This window comes from Phasianus colchicus, chromosome 9, assembly GCF_987193195.1.
Source record: "Phasianus colchicus chromosome 9, bPhaCol1.hap1.1, whole genome shotgun sequence".
In the NCBI taxonomy this organism is placed as follows: domain Eukaryota; kingdom Metazoa; phylum Chordata; class Aves; order Galliformes; family Phasianidae; genus Phasianus; species Phasianus colchicus.
In genome coordinates, this window is record NC_143444.1 from 20,601,691 (window position 1) to 20,622,802 (window position 21,112).

General features: G+C 34.4%; 1 long non-coding RNA gene across 1 annotated transcript; it reads left to right on the forward strand.

The window, feature by feature from the left end:
- The first annotated feature begins 5,925 nt into the window (after positions 1-5,925).
- LOC149916863 (uncharacterized) lies at positions 5,926-19,581 on the forward strand. The gene is made up of 3 exons (XR_016468961.1): positions 5,926-6,058; positions 7,224-7,364; positions 19,123-19,581. It is a non-coding gene; the product is annotated as an uncharacterized LOC149916863 (long non-coding RNA).
- Positions 19,582-21,112: the final 1,531 nt, after the last annotated feature.

Sequence of the window (21,112 nt, forward strand, 5' to 3'; positions counted from 1 at the left end):
TTGTATATGTAAATGCAACCACCCATGTAGAATAGGAAGCCAGGCATGCTGCATTTATCCAGATCACCCTCATAAGCTAGGTTAACTGAGTTCTTGCTGAAGGATTTCATGTTTCCAGAGCATACAGACCATAGAAAAAATACCTGAATCTCAGTTTCAAAAGAATTTTATTAAGTTTAGAAGTTTCAGAAAACAGTTGTAGGGGTTGGTTTGTTGTTTCTTTCACAGCTTAGTATGAAGGGGCTGGTTCCTGTTTTAATTGGGATATTGCTCTCTTGAATGGACAAACTAAAATTCAGTATATGAAACCTCTTCATTTTATTTTTCATTTGATAGATGCAAGTCTTATGCTCATCTGACATTCCAGAGCACCTGTTTTTCAAGTCACCAGCAAAAAGAACTGCAACAACATTTACGTAACAAGTAAGTACATAATGTATGTAAGATGAGACCTGAGATTTTCAGAATCAGATTGCTGACACTTGTAACAATTCTTACTCTATTTTAGATACACGTTAATCAAACTGTAGGATAAATTAATTACATCATCTTACAGAGTTTAAGTACAATTTCTCTATAACTTTTTTTCACAAAAGCAAATTCACTGAATTTTCAGGGATAACACTGACAAGGAGACTTGAACTTGTTTTCTAAAATACTTACCAAAGTCAGTGTTAGATTTTTTTTTATTATTATTATTATTATTATTATTTTTTCCCCAGGAGGAAAATCAGTGCAATTCTTCCACCACTTGAAAAGATTATTTAACTAAATATTTAAGTTTCTGGACCATGTGATACTCTGCATTTAAGAAAAAAAAAAAAAAAAATCAGATTCTATTTCAAATCACAGAATCTAGTCAAACTCAATCTATCAACAGTACATTGTGATGACATTTATTTTGTAAGATTATTATATAATGACTGAATGTCCAATGAAATTAATTTGCAAATGCAAGTGCAGAGTCTGACAAACTAGAAAACGGCTGTTTCAGAGAGTATGGCATTTTGATGTGATGTATTCCTTGTGGATAGTCTGATGGGAAGAACAAAGCTATTAGAGAAACCTGATAGAAGTTAGATTGAATTTATTTCATTATATCTAAGAATCAATTGATATAACTTGAACTGTAATTTGCCTTTTTTTTCTCATCAGATGAAACCTTTTTACAGGGTCATTTCTAATTGTAAGACCTGTGCTTGTAGAAGAAAATAAATGCTTTGGAGCACAGCTGGGATTTTGCTAATATCTAGAGTGTGATGAAAAGGGTGGAAAAGCAGGGGAAATGATGGCCCTATCACCACCTCTTCCAGTGAGACTTGTACAACAGACTGATTATATGAGAAAGGGAAAATTACACTAGTCTAAACATAGTCTTTTCATTCAAGATTTTAACAGACAGGTAACAAACTCTGTTTGAGCTGCCAAAGAATTGCCAAGATATGACCTTTTAAATTGTTCAGATGATGGGGAAAAAAGATCAATGTGAAATGGGTAAGTGGGAATAATTCTTTAACATTATCAGAAATTGAATCCAATTAAATGAGGTCAATATCGAAGTTTGCAAATAAGAACCTTTATTTTCTATTTCCTAATAAGTTTTCTAGTTTTGTTTCCTCTTCCTTGTGTTTCCTAGGGTATGATCATATTTGATTATGAATTGTTATATTTTATCTGGTATTTTTGTGGACTTCCTTTTGACATTTTATTTTATACAAGCCCAATATAACATGTTAAATATATTATTTCATCAACTAAATATCATACTTTATTTGTAACACTCCTGTGTTAGAGCCAAATTGGTATATCTATCTCTTATAAGCCATAAATATTTCAGCTTTTTCTCTCTAGGCATGCTCAGCATCTACTTTATTTTACACTGTCTCCAGCCACCTAATTCCCTAACCAAGGTACCATAGCTCAATAACAACAAGATATCAACCTACCCTTGTCATTTCATTTTTTTCACACATTTTCTTAGTCTGTGTGTTCCGTATCTCACTGAATTCTTATCTGCCTGGTCCACTGCCATAGGCTTGTGCTATATAACAATGGTTCATCTCTGAAATGTCAAAAATAATGAAAAAAAAAAAAAAGAAAAATCACAAAACAGATATTGGCCACAGCCACTTCTATGGATCCAAAGCTCTTAGACTTCTGTTCATCAGCAAACCTTAAAGTTACGAGTTGTCTTTTCTATCACCTGCACTGCAGCTCTGCTGTTGTTTGCCAATGGGATGCTGCATGGCAGTGAATGCTTCCTGAAGAAAGTCTCTGTGCAGGTATTCACTGTCAGTTAAGAGAGCATAATGCAAGCTAGTAAGGGATTTCTCTTCTTTTTATTTTTATTTTTTAACTATCACACAATTTTCTCAAGAGCACAAAGTTGAAGGATAAGGTGACTTAAGAACAGGTAGCAGTTCTAAAAGCAGAGCTGTAGGTGGGATTAGGAGATTTCTATGGAGTTTCAAAATTTCTCAGGAAAATTGCTGAATGTGTTATCCTTACTTTGGTACGACATTTCATCAAAAATTTCAATCATCAATTGCTTTTAAAGGGTAATATTTTCCTTCCACTTGGAGATCTGATTCTTCCCCCGGGGATGAACAGATGACTAGCCATTTCACCAGTAATAAACAGAAAGTCTTCAGTATCTCCTGACATTAAAACAAATCGGTGTTAATGGAAAAAAATGCAAGAAGGGAGAACAATGGCTGATATTGTTCTCATTTAACAGATGGATTGAGACTGAAAAGCTGCAGAAAGAAGGGAAGCATTACCCACCCTGAAGGCTGAAAATAGTGAAGAAATAGGCCTAATTCAGCAGAGAGAAGAAGTGTAATAGTTCTCTTTAAAAGAATCAGCCTTTATCTTCACAGAGACATTTGAATATTATCTTAACAGAACTGAAGTGTTCACTATCAGAAATGTTTACCGGTGTTGTAAAGATCTAATTGTGAGGATTCTTCTGAAAGTAAAAAAGAAAAATATGTAATTATTATTAAAGGCCATCACTGCACTTCCATGCATATATTTCTGTGAAGTTACTTCCAAGTAGTTACACATACTAAATATACTTTAGAAAAGAAATAATTTGTACAATTTTCATTAAAGTTAAGGGTTTTTCAATGTAAAAACAGTAAATTCACTATAGCATCCTTACACATCTGTGGAGAGTATTCTGGCTGTTCTGTGCCTTTGCCACTCCTATGCCACATGACATCAGGATTAATTAATGATTTTTAAATTGACCACATACACATGCATAATGAGTAACCTGACTTTCCAACTACTGTGCAGTGTGAATTGTGGAGTAATACAAAATCTCTGACCCATGATTTTGCTATTTCAGATAGTGATGCCAGAATGATGGGGAGAAGACTGTGAAGTGTGTGTTCTCAGTCCACAACAGTGCATGCCAAAATGGAGCAATTAAGTGGAATTTCTTTCATCCTTTCAAGTGTAACAGAAACCAATAAAAATGAAAATATAAGTTAATAAAGACAGGAGCATAAGTAGCAATTTTACCAAATTAGGAAAAAAAAAAGAATTCAATGACAGAACTATGGAATAAAAAAAAACTGGACCGTCAGCATCTTTAAAATTCATTTGAGACAGTGCATAAATTATAATGATACGGAACAAGTTATATTTCTAGAACCAAAAAAAAAAATGACTGACACTGAATTAAAGCTCAGCTACTACATGTAACTGATTTCTTACTGCATGTAAAAAAAAAAAGGACTAAAATTGTATCTTATATATGGGGTTGGTAATAAGTCCTTAAAGCTAAAAGCTCAAATACATTTAGACATTTATTAGTTTTCTGTGGTTGAAGCTACCAGACAGATTTACTTTATTTATCAGTCTTATCTAGGATCATCTCCTTCCTCAAGTGGGAAGCAATGAAATGCAAGGTTAGTATATGGAAGTATGGTGTCATTTTTTTTTCTTTCCTTTTTTTTTCTTTTCTTTTCTTTTTTTTATCTTCTTTTATTTAGTTAGTTATTTAAACATTTACTTTGGCCTTTTTGTAAGGGTGTCAGTAAATTCAGTATCATATTGAAAAGTATGAGTCTGATCTTATGTGCATATATAGGGAGATATGAATCCTGAGTCATTCCCTGCTCAAAAATGCTCTTTGGATGTTTCACATATATTTCATCTTCTCTTTCTATCTGCTTTAGTTCTCTCTCTTGGGTCTCAGCATCTGCTTACAAATCTATTCCCTCCAAAACACCAAATCCTATTTAGAACATATTCAGGACATAGCTTCTGATTTTGAAGCAATCTGTCATTTTTATGAGGAGTTCTGACTCATTTTTATGGGAAGCCTAAGGGACAAATGGCATGCAGCATGCCAGAATAGAGTGATTAGCCTGCCAAACTTGAAATCTCTCACAAACATGCATTGCTGTTCTAATTAACTTACTGCATTCACCATTTGCATAAATAAATTACTTAGTTGAAGCTTCCTGAATTGCATGACTTTGCACTTTTTTTTTTTTAAAATTGTGAAACCAAAACTATGTGTGAAAGAATAGTGAATTTTTAGTTTTTCTAAACAACTTCTTCCTTCTCTGTAATTCTCATTCATAAACTATTTACAAGCACAATACTAGGTTTAAATAACATCTTTTTTAGTTGAGTTATAAGTTTTCTAAATAAGACATATCTTTGTAAATTAGATTTTATAATGGGTCAGTGTTTTTTTAAATACTCAGCCAAGATTTGGCAAGCATATCTCAATAGTAACTATCTTTCTAAGACTTCACAAGAATCTCTTAAAGAATTTAATGGACACTATAAAGAGCTGCAGCTGAATTTCTGCATTTTTCATGAGAAACAGAAAGATGAGGGAATTGTCAAGCCTACAAAAACAACATTAGAAGTTAATTTTTAGTGGAACAGCCATAAATGGAGTACAATGTAATTAGGAAAGGAAAATCCCATTTGTGAAAATCGCAGTGCAACCACTCTAAGACAAATACTTTAAAAACAAAACAAAACAAAACAAGAAAACACACAAAAGCAAAACTGCAGCATGAAGAACAGATAAAAATGGTGAGAATAGAGCTTTGGAAATATCCTGGGCACACCCAGTCTTTTTCAATGGTTCTCTTGTTCTAGAAATAGCTAATGCTACAAAAGTAACACGTCCACATCCTGCCTACTTACAATTAAGAGCAAAGCAGCTGAGGGAAGAATTCTTCAGTCACAGGAAAAATCAAGATGAATAAATGCAATAAAATAACTCTGTCTGAAAATAGATTTCCTACAAGCTACAGAAATGTGGAGATTAATCCTTTAATCATTTGCAAGCAATTTCATAAATGTGGGTGACTTATCGTTCAGAACATAACCTTACAAGATCAGTCCATAATGACTTCTCTTCCAGAACCTAGACAAAGAGATCATAACATTTTGGAGCGATTCATCAGCTCAAAAACTTCCCTCAGACTACAGTGCCTTTAGCAGAATCAAATTATGCTGAATATCTACAGACCCAGTATACGAAAAATATAAATCACAACATGTACTTATTCCTCCAGGATAACACTGATGGATGGAAAGAAGCTCAAGATTCACATGGAAGCCACTGTGCACTGAATAGAAACTTGCTGTGTATCTGATCTATGTAGTGACAAAGGTCTGTCATGATATTCCCACCTTTTGGATAAATGGAAAATCTTTGAACTATAGATGGACACATGAACATTTCTGGAATGCAGTGAAGTGATCTCATCAAACTACAAAAGCTTTGTGACCACAGTGATCAGTAACTCCTGTTTGGATGCCTTGCTGTGCCTTATGAAGTAGGATTCTGTAGGGGAACTATTAGTTCAAGATTTGAACTGGTGGTTGAGCACCTGAGGAAGGGGTGTGTCTGGCTCACAGAGCACAGGCAAATTGGTTGCACCTGTGTTCTCAGTGTGACCAGAAGGGGTGGACACACACTGGGCTCATATAAGGGCCAGCCGCTAGAAGGAGAGATTCTCTTGACTGAAGCTGCTTCCTGAGAAGGCCTGTATAGCTATAGAGCCCCTTCACCAGTTGGGTGAGTTCAACTTATTTTGTGTGCATTCTATGGAACCTGTCAAAAGCATTGTTGCCTCTCTGTGAGCAGAGTGAATCAAATCCAGAAAGAGTTGGTGGTGTTTCAAAGCATTATTCAAATAGAGCAAAGACAGTGTAGAGCTGTTGTATCAGATACCTAGACATTTGGAGATAGGATTCCTGGATTTCCTGGTATGCTAGGAACTTTCAGTCTTCACAAAGAAGAAAACTGTGGTGATGCTTCAACATTTCAGTGCATATTACAACTATATATAGGGGGAAGAAAGGGGAAAAAATAGTAGTGCAGATATAAAAATATTTTACTGCAAGACCAAGATTTGGTCAAGAACTCTTCTCATAGCACCACAATTATGCTTCTGGGAAACTTTCACTAGATACATTTTCTCGTTACAAGAAGTTATTTATTGAAACTGAGAGAAAACCTTAAGAGTGATATCACACCCAAGGCTCTGAGAGAAATACTAGATCCAAATTCCTAGCCTAGTGTAATGTATGTAATGTTATTCTGTCCTCTAGTTTTTCAGAAAATTGTATTAAACAAAGTGTTTTTTTTTTTTTTTTGGTTTTTTTTTTTTTTTTTTTTTTTATATGAATGTGCATAGTGTGAGAAAGCTGTTACTAGGCAAAAATATTCTTACAATACTTCTATGCAAAGCTCTCCTGATGCACTTCCTAGTCTCTGTACTGGGTCTATTCCAAATGGTGCTCACCAGTAAAGAAGTTGTTACAGCTAATCAAAATGATTTGCCTGCAGGAAATAGTACTTCTCCATATTTATTTTTGCTGCTTCAAAATGAAATAACCTTGATACTTTCTGAAACTTTTTCTCCTGTATGACAGGGTTGGAAAGTTTCTTTTTAGAGTTTCAAATGACATTGGCATGTGCCATGCACCATGTATCAGTAATTGCCAGGCTACAGCATAGACTTGCAATGGAGTTAAGTGTCCCCTGCCTGCAAGTTGGAATGCAAATATAGCTGGGGGAGATAGGGGCTGCTGGGCCCCAAGTCCTGCCCTGCTGCTGCCCTGGTAGTGGCCAAGCCATGGTACAGGAAAAGGGACACCAGATAAGGCATTGGTACAGGGAAGACTCCAAGCACATGTTTTGCTGACAGCTACTTCTCTCATTCCCAAACCCTCCTCAGTGACTCTGCTTGATTTCTCCTTTGGAAGTGATCTCACTCAGGGAGTCACTAAAGCATGGCCAGTTACCTGTTGACACTAATGTATCCTGCTCCTTCAATGATCTCTGAAGCAAGTGTTAACTGGATATTTTAATTGCAATGGTGAGTCTCATTTATGGATGTGCTGATAAAATTGCTGTTGTCTGTGGAGTTCAGCTGGGCTAATGTGCACAGCTGGACCAGTGAGAAGGTCAGGGCTGCTCCTATCATGCCTCTCAACCACCTGTAGAAATTTGACAAGTCTCCAATCACCCTTTTGGTTCTCATAATGGGTTTAATAAAGGAAGTGCTGACACAGTCTTAGCTACAGCAGCGTAAGTGCTCCCCTCCAATAAGAGGAAAGTAGGAATATAAAAATGTCCCTCTTTGTTCAAAATAGAACAAACCAGATGTTTTCTCAGGCTATAGTACCTGAAAACTCTTTCACTGATTCCAGTGTGTACAGTATAACAAAAGTGTTCAGGGGCCTCTAACTTCTTATAGGGTATTTTATTGTCTTTATTCACTAGTCTGGATATTTGCTGTGACAATAATTGAACTATGAAAAACACATTTCTTTAAAGCATGTTATAGTGCAGCTTTTAAGGAATTGCTTCTAAACTGCAATGGAAATTATTTTCATTAATTAATGCTTTGAATCAATTAGAGCAGTTGAATAAATAAAAATGTCTGTTGCGAATATTTCACATTTTATACCATTACATTACTTTCCAGAGCAATATTAAACCTAACAAATTTACGTACAAAATTTACGTAAAAAGTTTACGTAAAAGGAGTTGATTTTTTTTTTGTATAGTTGCACACTTATTATTACTTGTTTACCATATACTTCATTACATGCAACAAAAACATAATTATGAAGGTATGCTATTATATTAGAATGTGGCTGATAAATGGGAAAAATAATGTGGACAAAAAAAAGTTAGAGGAAACAAGGAAACTCTATTCAAGAGAAAAGTTAAAAGTCACTCTTGTAAAGTTTTACCCAAAGGAACAGCACCACTGAAGCTGTTTAACTGGAGAGTACTATGAATAATCACCATTTTGGCCCCAGGTACACATTTTCTTCCCCAAAACAATAATTAGGAAGAAAAGATAGTCATTCATAAACACCTCAGTGGAGCAAGGGGAAGTTTTTAGCAATCCCAGGTGTTCAGAGTTTATAAGCAGTAACAAAGAAGGGAAAATGTGGATAACTGAAAAAAATGCTGTTGCTTTACTCTTTTAAAAGGAAATTAGGTGATGTATCAGTGCTGTTTAGGGAATTGGAGCAATTCTGAGGAATGAACAAAACACATACACAAAACTTCATTTTCTGTGAAGTAAAGTATATGTTAGAAAAATCATTCTGCATTAAATAGTTCTTCGTTTACCCTGGTCACCACCTCAGGTTCATCAATGCTTTTTGTGAATACTCAGGTACTCAGTGGCATGTACTACTAGGCTTCAGGATATTCTGTCATGACAATGTTGGGTTTTTGTTTCTCTGGGGAAAATTGAAATTCAACCTTAAAGTTTACATGGCAAGACCAAGGTGGAATTGTGTTTAAAGGTCCAAGTAGCAAAATGAACATATTTTATACTAGATAGGACATTCAAGTCAGGTGGCATCTTTATGACATTTGTGTTAGAGCCTCAGTAAACAAGCTGCTGGTAAACAAGCCTCCACTTTGCTGCAGTCCTTCCGGTTCCCATTAGCTTGATGTCTCTCATTTGCATCCAGTGTGGAGACTGGTGCTTTGGACCTTTCAGCACAGCATGAATGTTGTCACCAGGCTGCAAGGATCAGTCAGAACTGAATCAGATAACAGAATTATTGAATTAACCCTGAGACATGCTGGCAGTTTTCTGACCTCATAAAAATGTTGTTTGAGCTGGAAAGACAAAGGATTTTGAAAAGGGTAAAGAAAGGTTCTGTGCAGGTAAGTCTCAGTAAAATCAGATCAAACCACTACTAATTCATCATAACCTATTGCTGTGTTGAGTTTCTGCTGGTGGTGGTGTGGGGACAGAAGCAGAGGAGGATTATGCTTGGAGGGAGTCTGTTAAAGCAAAGGCAAAGCTGCCTTAGTGTCTACCTTGAACTAACTGTATGAACAATTCAGTGGCTAATAAGACATAACCAACATATTTAGAAAACCCTTGTAATTTTCAAAATCTATACAGTTGTCTTTGGAGAGCTTTTATTCCTTTCTAGTGTACAGCTGTTTGGGTGCTGGTTCAGTTATTTGTTGTACAGTATGTTTGTATGCAGGAAGTTCAGTTTTTGTTGAACTTTTTGAACAAAGTTTTAGGAACAAACAAAATCTTACATCTTACATCTATGATGTAATTGGACTAACCCATTGACTTCCCATCAGGATCTACGTTTTTTCAGGGAATAATTTCCCCGCTTAGTCATACTTGCCAATATTATTTATATGCTTTAAAAAATTGACATTAATATATTACACATTTAAGCATACTGTTAGTAGTGGAGCATTTTTCTATCCAATGGATAGGGTAGAGATCTAATAGCTTACTACTTCCGGAAATATAGTCTCAGCTTTGCCATTTTCTTGTGTATGTATGTGAAATCAAGAAATATTTCCTTCAATGGATGTCTTTGCCAGAATTGCTGTATCTTAACATTCTCTACAATTGCTGTTGGACTCTATGGGGAAAACCCAACAAAATGTAATAGAACACAGTTTCCAGCCAGCTTTGTATCCACCCAAGGGATTTTAGTAAAGAACAGTACACATTATTATTATATCTTCCTTAACAAATATGGAAAAGGCATAGTTCATTCTGAAATATTTTAAAATAAAAGTAAATTCTATAGAAGCATAATAATCTTCCATGGAAATGATTGGTTTCATTCATCACTTGCTGCAAGTCTTTTGCTGAAGTTCCAAAGGAACTTGTACCTGAGAAATGTAAGATGCCTTGTGCATTTGTGGTTTTTTACACTATCCAGCATTTTCCCCTTGCGCAAACACTCCAAATTACTAGTGTTCTGTTGTTTTAGAGTATTTTGTCTTAACACAGACAAAAATGAAATGTTATACACATTTATTTTCAGTCAGATGATTTATTCCAGTTCAATCTTTTATAAATGAACACCTTAGCTAAAGCCAGAACCCTCTGCGCTGATGACCAATTGAAAGGAAATCAAATTTTTTTTCCGCAGTCATGACTGGAAACACACCAGGACTCTGGTCTGTATAGTTATGTAAGGAGCCTTGAGACATCACATGAGGACAAGTGTAATTAATGGGCACAAAGCATTGTCTGGCTTTGTAATATCCTGTGCTTGCAGGTGTTCAACATTTTATCATTCTATCATACTGCAGTCTTTAAGTCAAGGTGATGAGATGTGTGGCCTCAGTGTTCTCAGGCAGCTCTTTGCTAGGAGGAAGGTGCTGCCTGCTGTTGGGTCAAGGAGCCCACCAGTTCCTCATGGGCCATTTGTGCCCACAATTGCCTTTCTTCATGTTAGGAATTCCAGATCTGTCAGATATGAGTCTGCATCAGACTACATCCAGCCTTTCCTTGGTGGCTGAGATGCAGTTGTCCATTGCCAAGTGCAGCTATGGCTGACTCTAAACACCTCTGTAGAGGTGGGTGCTGAATTCATTTGAGATTTATCTACAATTATACAACATTTTTCTTTTGATCCTGTATGGCCAGTCTGTCAGAACACCACAAGTGGCAAAATTGTACCTTTCAAGAAATTAAACTTGTAGAAAGAAACAATTGTTTCAGTTTGAATAGACTTTTTATCTCACACATTAAAATTGAGGTCAATTAGTGCTGTCAGGCTGTGTCATCAGAATACATTTTTTGTTTATATTTGCAGTGCATTTTTGGACTGCATTTGGATTTTTGTGTGTGAGAGACAGAGCTTTTTCATACTTCTATATTTCACACAATTATCTCAAAGTTCTTAGTTTGCTTTGTTGTTTTTTCTTTTTTTATCATAGGAGCAGCTATGTCTAGCTTCTTTTAACAAAAATACTGCAAACATTATTGATAGGAAGCAGTTTTTATCTCAAGCACTAGAATGAAATAACCACAACATATCTATATGGGGAAAACCCAGAATCAATGTCTTCAATGGCTTTGCTTACTGATGCTTTTATACTGCTTGAATTTGAGCTGGTTCTCTCTTGTACTTCATTTTCTTTCCCAGACAGCCAGCTGGTAATCCTAATTTGGACTATGAAACAAAGATGGAAAACCACTGTTCTAGAAAAAAAGGTTCTTATGTGGCATACCCTTGTCCAGCCTTACCACCAGGGTCAAGATTGCAGCTACATCCCAAGATGGTTTAACATCTGGCTGCATGGGACACACTATCCCAGAATTCAGCCTTATTTGGAATGAAAACTAAGATTTTACAAACCTTACCTGACATATCTGCCATCAACTGCACTTGCATTTGTAATGTAATCTGCTTTGATGTTTGGTAAATGCTACTGTGCACCTACCCCCATATACATTTTGTATCTGCTTCCACACACTTTATTTCCCTGTGTTTTTTTTCTATATATAAACTGGGATTAAAAATTAAGTGCCTTGTTATGTGCACAATGATCAATAAATTTTATCTTGTTTGTCCTTTAATTCTAAAAATTCTATATTTCCTAAGCAAGCAATAGGGAACAGTTTCTTCCTGGAGTAAAATAATAAAAACTGCTGTAACAGTTGTTTAAGGGAATTATTTATTTATTTATTTATTTACAAAGCTCCATTCTTTCTGTCTCAACTACTTGAATTTTAGTATCAGTGTCAGAATGAAAGCTACTTCAGCAATCGTATATCTACTTAAAAACAAGTTTTCTGGCTATAAGCATTCACCTAGAAAGCCTGAAACCCTATGGAATTATATCAAGCAGGTTACTAGTCATCCTACTGTCAATTTTAGCTGACATATTAATCCATCTCTCCCATGGCTGCACTATGGTACAGCAACCACATTGTATTAATCAGATGGATAGAATTGGATGTTATTTTTCTTTTAAGAAGAGAGTGTGGGAAACTGCACTCTTTCAGATGTAATATGACAGTGAAGCAGAGATCTTATTGTCTGATCGACTGTCAAATTTTGCTTTCTGGAAAGTATTAATTTATTTAAAAGACTAGTTTGATCATTCATTTTATCATAAACACAGAAAATTAAATGAAGAGTAACTCCAGTATTTTCTGGTTAATATATTTAAGACATGACCCACTCTTCCTTCATTTATAGGAATATAGCATTTTAATAACTCTTCAAACTGTCATTACTCATTTATATATACCCTTTTATATATAGTTTGAGTACCTAATGGTATCACTGAGATATAAATGCCAAAGATGCATAACGTGAATGATAATAGCCAATGTAGCTAAAAAGTGAAGCATGAAATCTGGTGGATGGCATAGCAAGATAAGGATGGCATAGCAAGATAAAGACGTATTTAAAATGAGATATGTACTAAACTTACTTCTTGTGTCCTTTTTTCCTACTGTTATCTTGCTTGTTATTTCTAAGGAGTTTATAACTCTTAGTTGTCTGCAGTAATGGTGAGTTTTATATATATATATATATTTTAATGATGTTTACACTGTTTGGGACTGATGGACATAGTATTTTATGGTGCGGATTTTGACTTGTTGGCTTGTTCCTACTGTGCTAGGAAAATACCTCAGACCCTGAAGCACTCTAATATTTTGATTTTTCAAATGGAAAAGTCCTTCACTATAGCAAGAAGCCACTCAATTCTTTGTGTTTCATTTTTGTCCTTCATATTCTGTCAATTTCCCACCATTCCTAATGTGACTGATACCTTCTGGAGTTATTTGAAACCTGCTTTTTCCTAATAGGCTCAGACCACATGTACTGGGAAGCATTGTAATATTTGATTCTTATTTTTTCATTATTTGGAAACCAAAGTTAATTATATCTCAAAGTTTGTCCTGAGAAATGGATAGGAAGTCTTCATCCAGTAGTTAAAAAAATTATTTGGTAACTATGGCTTAGAAGTTATAATTCAAAACTGATTTTTAGAAAGCTATTTCCAACTGTTAATGTTGGTATTCCAGTCTGTCCAATGACAGATTTTTGAAAAGTAGGTAACACCTCCATGTTAAACTACCCTAACTCTAAAGAAAAGAATGAAAGAGAACAAAGAAAAATAAGAATGAAAGAAGATAAGAGAAGGAAAAAAAAAAAGAGAGAGAAAAGGAAGGCAAGTAGGAAGAAGGGAGATGAATAGAAATGCAGGGAAAAAAGCTTATGCATACATAAAAGGGAATTTCTGTCAACAGCCGAAGTCTTACTATGCTGCAAATCAGTTTAACCCAAATACATTCACTCTGCAGTGCGCAAAGTCTTTGAAATAAACAACAACAAGAAAAAGAAAACCCACATTTTTCGTGTTTGCAAATGACTAACATTATGTTTACCAAATACAATTTATTTCTGCTGGTATAAACAGACATTAGAATATTCCATTTCCCTAGAGACTTGCAAGGCCCTTTTTGTAACAAATAATTTGTTTATCTCTGCATTTTCAATTTCCAAAGTTTCAATGTTGTTAATGATATCATGATAAGATTTTAGGAAACACTTAAATGAAAGTTTCTAATATAGTCATTTAAAATCTGTATATTCAGTGGAACAGTTTCTTTAAAATTCTCAGCTTTCCAAAGTAAATCTTAATGTATTCCCTTGTTCATTCAATCTGCAGCTCTGGAAAAATAACACAGTAACAGACTTTTAACACCCAATGGATTTTGGGCTTCAGGCCCTGAGGCTAGTAAGATACAGCGCCAGTAGCAATCTTAGTAGACTGAAAAGAGAAAAGCACTAAGGGAAAATAAAAGTATTTATTTACTATTGAGCATGTTTCTTCTTCTACTTAAGCCTCTCTGTATTTGGAAAAGCTGGATTGTGTTTTCAGGTGCTCTACTAAGACTGGCTCACAAACGGTACAGGGTAATGGAAATGTGAACTGCTCATTCTAAAATTCAATAAATGAATTTTATTTTCTGATCTGTATCTAGTATAATTGTAGGTAATGTTTATGCTACTGTTTATGCCTGACACTTTAAGACTTCCTTTAGTAAACCTAGGTACTACTGGCTGGATGTTTGCTCTCAAAGAATTGTGGTCAGTGGCTTGATGTTCAAATGGAGACAAATGATGAATAGTGTCCCTCAGAAGTCTATATTGGGACTGATAGAGTTTAAAATCTTTGTCAACTGCATGAATTTAGTGCAACTCTTAGCAAGTTTGCTCATGAAACCAAGCTGTTTCATCTGCTAGACCTACTGTAGGGAAGGGTGCCTTCTGAATGAAGAAATTCTTTGCTATGAGATCAGTACCTCACTAGGTACTTACCTCATGAAGTTGTGGATGCCCCATCCCTGGAACTGTTCAAAGCCAGGTTAGATGGGGCTTTGAGCAAACTAGTCTAGTGGAAGGTGTCCCTGTGATGGGGATCTTGGAAATAGGTGCTTGTTAAGGTGACACAAACAGTTGTCTGATTCTATTAATAAGAACTACATTTCTTCATTCTTATCACACCTTAAAGGCTGTACTGGAGGGCACAGTTAGCAGGTTCCAAACTTTGGAGCTTACAGACTCATAAGTAGGCAGCCAACACCACTGGGTGTTGACTGTGCTCATACAGTGCCCATTGTCCTCAATCTTTAACATGCATATTGTCATGTCAATGCTGTAAAGGAAGAAAGTGTAATTAAAATTGTTTTGCCAACAGGAACTGAGTCACAGAGACACACAGCTGAACTCTAGATGGTTTCAGGTGCTTAGTTTGATTTTTGCCAAATGTCCTGGAGGGAGGATTAAGTCTGAGACTGGAATTCGACAGGTGTCTCTGCCTGTAGCAGGGCATATGAAACTAGATGATCTTAAAGGTCCTTTCCAACCCAAACCATTCTATGATTCCATGAATTAAGCTCTATTCTTTCATGCTATCAGTCACTGGTTACACTACTAAATCTTCTTGCCTTTTATTCAGCCACAAAAAAGAGAGACAGGAAAAAAAAATGTGCACAGTAATACGTGCTTTGATTTTACTTCTTCAAATTGTGATTCTTACTCATTTTTCATAAATATTCACATCAACACACTTGTTCTTGTAAATTAAAGACCCTTTAAAAATTTCTGCAGTTAGAGTTATAGACTATTGGCATACCAAGTTTTTAATCTTTTTATTAGCATTTATTTTTTTTAGATGTCTGTAAGGAAAGGTGTTCAGCTAATTCCTTATTCTGTTAAATATTTCTGTAGCAAACATTCTTAAAACACTTTGAAGTTTGATTTCACAATGAAATTGAATTGCTGGATTATTTTTCCTATGTATACTGCAGAAACAAATGTTTTTGGAAAACAGTCTTCACTGTCATTCATTTTTCTAAATGGAGTGTCAGGGCATGTTAGGTATATTTAATAACATTATAATTGCAATTTTAGAAAGATGTAAAATGTCAAGACATGCTAGATTTTCTGAACAGCACTGCAAGTATACCTGCTGTATTTTTTCTTTAGCAACCAGTTAAACAATATTAAACACGTTATACATCAGCAAGGAATATGAGGGGCAAAAGGTTAAGTACTGCTGTGAACTAAATTCATCTTGATGAATAAAATGCATGTTACTGATAGGAATGATTGCACTAGTTGTCAAGCAGGATTTCTGACTTTTTGCCACGGGAAGCCCTAGTACAGTAAAACATTTAACTCCATGTGTCATTTTACCATGAATTCAGTAGAAGAACTCATATGTTTTGGACAGTGCTAGTCAGAATCACCTCAAAGCCCTAACTATGATGGAAAATTATTTCTCATCATAAAGAAGTAGAGTGTTTAAAGGGTAGTGAATCTCTAGAGCAAACCAGTAAGTGGGGACCTTCACAATATCAGTGAAGTATGTTGCTGGAATGAAAAACAAACCAAGCTAAAACAGGAAGACAACAATCTGTTGTTGCTGCTGATTATTTCCTTCTTTAATTCTTTTCTATTTTTAAGTGTCTCTGAGATTTGTTAGGATTTTCTTTGGAAGCTTTTCCATTGTTATTTCTCAAGGTATGAAATATATAAGCTCCACTTAACAGAAAACTAAATTAATAAGTGAAATTAGTAAAGACTAAATAATTGTTAAATAAAATAATTTATGGGGATAATCTAAACCAGTAATTCATAGTTTGCAAAATTTTAGTTTGAATGCAATTTACATTTATTGCCTGTTTCTGTTTTTAATCAGGGAAAAAAAAAAATTGCATAGAATTACCTGTGCCATTATGCTGCTCAAAGCACTACATCTTCATGCAAAAGTCATTGTTTTCCAGAATGTAATGAGAAAGAGAACTGAGAGTATATCTGAATCCAGAAAGTATCCAACTGGCTGATGGAATGATTTCTTCAGTATCAATGGGATTCATGATAATTGCTATACTATCTTGCTGTGACTCATAAATCGCTGGCCAAAAGACTTCTCTTTATTTTTATTTTTCTTCATTCCACTTTTTGTTTCAGCCAGAGATGCTCACATAAGTTTTCTATAAGCATAAGATAAATATAAAATAATTAAGTATGAAGCAGGGAATCAATCTAGGACTCTGAGTTTAATAGAATGATCATACAGCAAAATAGTTAGGAAGAAATCACTTAAACCATCAATCCAGAGTATAACAGCAGTACAGAAGGCAAATGGGATGGAGTATTGTTAGGTGAGGCATAGAATATAAAGAAGCATAGGTATCTACAGCATACATTTACTGTGCCTTAATGGAGTACAGGATTAAATTACATAGGTGACAGATAACTTTTAACAGTCTAAAAATTTGGTGTGAAGATGCACCTTTTTTCTATTTGCACAGTACTTTGATCCACCTATAATAAAGTTGTGATCTGCAAAGCTCTACCATCTCAGAAATATTTCCATAATTAAAAGAAAAGAACTTATAGCAAAATGTAAAATTAAAGAAAATGCTTGAATTTTTGTGGGTTTTTTTTTGTATGCTTGTTTGAAAAAAATATATATATACTTAATGCACTCATAGATTGTAACATCCAAAGACTACATAGTAAAATTCTTGTTCTTCGGTATTCAGTGAGAGTTTTTGCCAATTATTCAGATCATTAATTCTACCTGGTGAAGCCAACACTATACTGGTTGAATCCTTTGAACAACTAGCACCAGTGGAAAATAAAAATTAAAAGGATGTTATTCTGGACATTTCTGATCTTCACTGAAATTATTCCACGTTTGTATCAGTAAGGTTAATTTTTTTAATCCAAGAATGAAAATGTAGAGGGAAACATAGATTCAGAAGTGATACTGAAGATCATGAAGGTGCTTTATTTGACACCACTTTATCAAGGAAAAAGAGACAATTAGGTTTTGTGGATAAGAGAGTATGAAACAACAGATTTTATCCTTGCTGTTAATGTGATGTTGTCAGCAAATAAAAGCAAACATGACCCTTTTTTTTTCCAGTTCCAGCAGGCTCCTCACATAAAAGCATGTAAGCTGAGATGGGTCTTCTGAATCCAACTTCTAATCCACTGTACTATCTAATTTATCATTTTTCTTCTTTTTTTTTTTTTGGCTTAGGAATTTCCACATTATCAAGTAACAGTTAAACACTGAACAATAGTGCAAATCAAGTGCTCTCCTTTAATATCTTTGTAATGGAGATGTTCCATCAAATGCCTTTTTAAACATTGTGCTTGAATATCCCTTTTGCAGAACAACAGTCAATTATTTTATATCTTTATTGAAAATTCAGATAGACTTTTGAAAATAGGTAAATGATGACTACTAAATTAAAGATGGGTATGCTAACTTAACATTTATTTTCATTTTCTCACTGATTCCATTAATCAATAAGTATCATCCACATATTCTCGTATATGGTGATGAATTTTCATACTGATACTTAAATTAGATTGAAATAAAAATTAAGTGTAGTGTTCACCTGGGAAACATAGGAAACACTTAAGTGGAGATTTCAGCAGGAAAAGAAAATAGTTTTCTCTTTGTAGTTCTTACTGTTTCTTCAAAACTGAAATTTAGATAAAATTTAGATTAGATTAGAGGTGTTTGGGTTTTTTTCTTTTCCCCCTCAAATATTTTTGGACTTATACTTTATTAAATCTCAATAAAAATACAAACTCAGTAAGTGAATTTGTTTGAAGTTTGTCTTTTATCTGGACAAACAAGAAGAAAGCTCTCAGGTTATGAAATACTACGTATGTTGTTTGTCCTGATATAAGAATGACACTAAGAAAATCTAGGAAATAGCATATGTTTGATATTTTCTACTCAGATAGATTATCAGAGAGAAAAAATAATTCCAAAGCACTATTTTCGGTTTTCAAAAGATAAAAACAACAACACAGAACAAAGCAAAATCCCCACAAATATATAATATACAAATAAATTTATGATAATATTTTCCAGGAAAGTATTTGCTAATAGAATACTAATATTTAGGGCTTCTTATGTATACGTTTAAATAGCCACAGTCCAGAATCTATTTCAGTTATTTTAAAAAATTGAGATGTACAATGAAGGGTGGATAATGTTTCTGACCTAGAAATCGAAAGCTGTCTGCAATTCATAATGAATAAATTCAAATGTACAACAGGCTAACCAGCTGAATATAAAATAAGCAAAAGTTTTCTCAATTATGTTTTTGTTTGTCTAGTTGTTGGTTGGCTATTTGGATGGGGTTTTTGTGTGTGTGTTTGTAGCAGTCTGTTATCTGCTTGAGATTGTTCTTGTACTGATCAAAGACAGTGAGTAGCATAGCCCATGCAGAATACAAAACTCCAACCAGTGGATTTTCTTTTTATTCATTACAGCTCCAGGGCTTCTACCACCTTCCAGGACATGAAATGGCTGAAATGAGAAAACTGTCCATAGTTGCATAATCCATACCAGTGAAAGCAGATCTACAGACATTTAGTAGCAATCAATCACTTATACATTCCTTGCTGTATGCTATCAAAGTAGGTGTTTCATTTTCTCTGTTCTGCTGTAACTTTTGATTGCTATATCAGGTATCTGTTTTCATGTTGTTGTTGTTGTTGTTGAGCTTTGCTCCTCTGAGAGGTTCTGGAAAGAAGAGTAGCATTTGGGCTGGAAGGAGAGGTGCTTCTCCAATTCCACTAATCAGAACATCTTCTGAGCATTCTGCTATCCATTCAAGAAGAACAGATAGAAATCAGTTTAATATTCACTGCTGTGGGTGGAAACTGGAAAGAGTTTGTACTCCTCCTCCCCACAGCAGTTTTGTAAATTAGCTAATTTGTACTTTGATACTTTTCTTCTCTGGAGCTCTTAAAAATTTCTATTCAGAGATGTGACCATTCTAGTGAATAATGTTCTAACAGTCAACGTGGACAGTTTGGCACAATACTTTAGCAGGCTGACCTATGGAGTTAAATTATATTAATTAGTAAATTACATTTTATGTAACCCCAGTGGACAAGAAATCAATTATTAGATGTGTATTCCTGGAGAAAAAATAAAGCAAAACAAAAGTGAACATTTTCACACTAACCACATTGTAACCTAGATTTATGCTGTGCAAATTATTGGAGGGAAATATAGCTGTTTTGCAAACAAATGTAAAGATTACAGTAATTCTGAGCATTAAAAGTAGAAATACAAAAAGATTTTAAAAATCAGTGTCTTGAAAAATATTGATCTGATTAAATTAATAGACTTCTTAGATGCAATACTAGAATATAAATGGAGAAATGATACATTTATGGCAAAGATCAGAAGGCATATTTCATCTAAGAATCAGTGAAATTCATGACAGAATAGTAAAATCCTTAGTTCTATAGAGTGTGTTTGATGGTGAGATTTAAAAAAGATCTAAGTATTTGACCTTTTTTTTTTAATAAGTAGACTATTTCAAATGAGCACATCTGGTTTATGTACCTAAACCTCTGGCCTTTAAAAAGTCCTGTTCCCAGTTCATACAAAATACTATTCAGAATTGTTTGACATGGTGACCTGAATAAACTGATTAAATAGATTCAGGAACTTAGCATGTATACAAAGAGTTAATACTGGCATCCTGGAGTCATTAGTAAACATCCTCATTATTCCGCTACTTTTCTTACTGTATGTTAGGAACTGAACGAATATTAAAATAAAATAAATAATAATAATCTGTTTATCTATCCAGTGGAACTGAAATAAGGGAAACATTTATTTTTTTTTGTCTGAAAAATTTCCATTATATCGTCACATTTCCTTAAATACAAAGAAACATAAAAATTCAAAAATCAAGTAATTACATTAAGTATCTTTATACTTTCACAAGATTGAAATATTGAAGAGGTGTACTGGTTAGGTGCATAAATTCAAATGGTCAGTAAATATTTCACAAATGCTTTCGAACATGGTAAAGTTAAAAACTAAATAGCGTATGGGCTGGAAATTTTTTGGTTTTTTGCCATACTCATTAATAGAACATTCATTGTTATTTGTGTAGAGTGTAATTCTTTTTGATTTGCCTTCCATTTGCCTTGAGGACAAGCTAGTTTAAAACTGTTCAGCACAGTGCACCATGCAGAACAGGTAATCTGTCTAATTAAGGCCTGTAAGGATGTTCAAAGTAAAATATTGAAGAGCTTCCATAACCTCACTTTCACCCTCCCTATGTACCACAGCTTCTGAGACTCAGAGATACCCTAGCCATTAACTCAAGTGTTTACACTCTAAGCTCAAATTCTACTTTGCCAGAATGCTTCATTTCACAACTCTGTTTTCTCATTTACAGGCAGAAAGCAATTTATCAAATTTTTATATTACATTTCTCAGCTTGTTCCAATATTG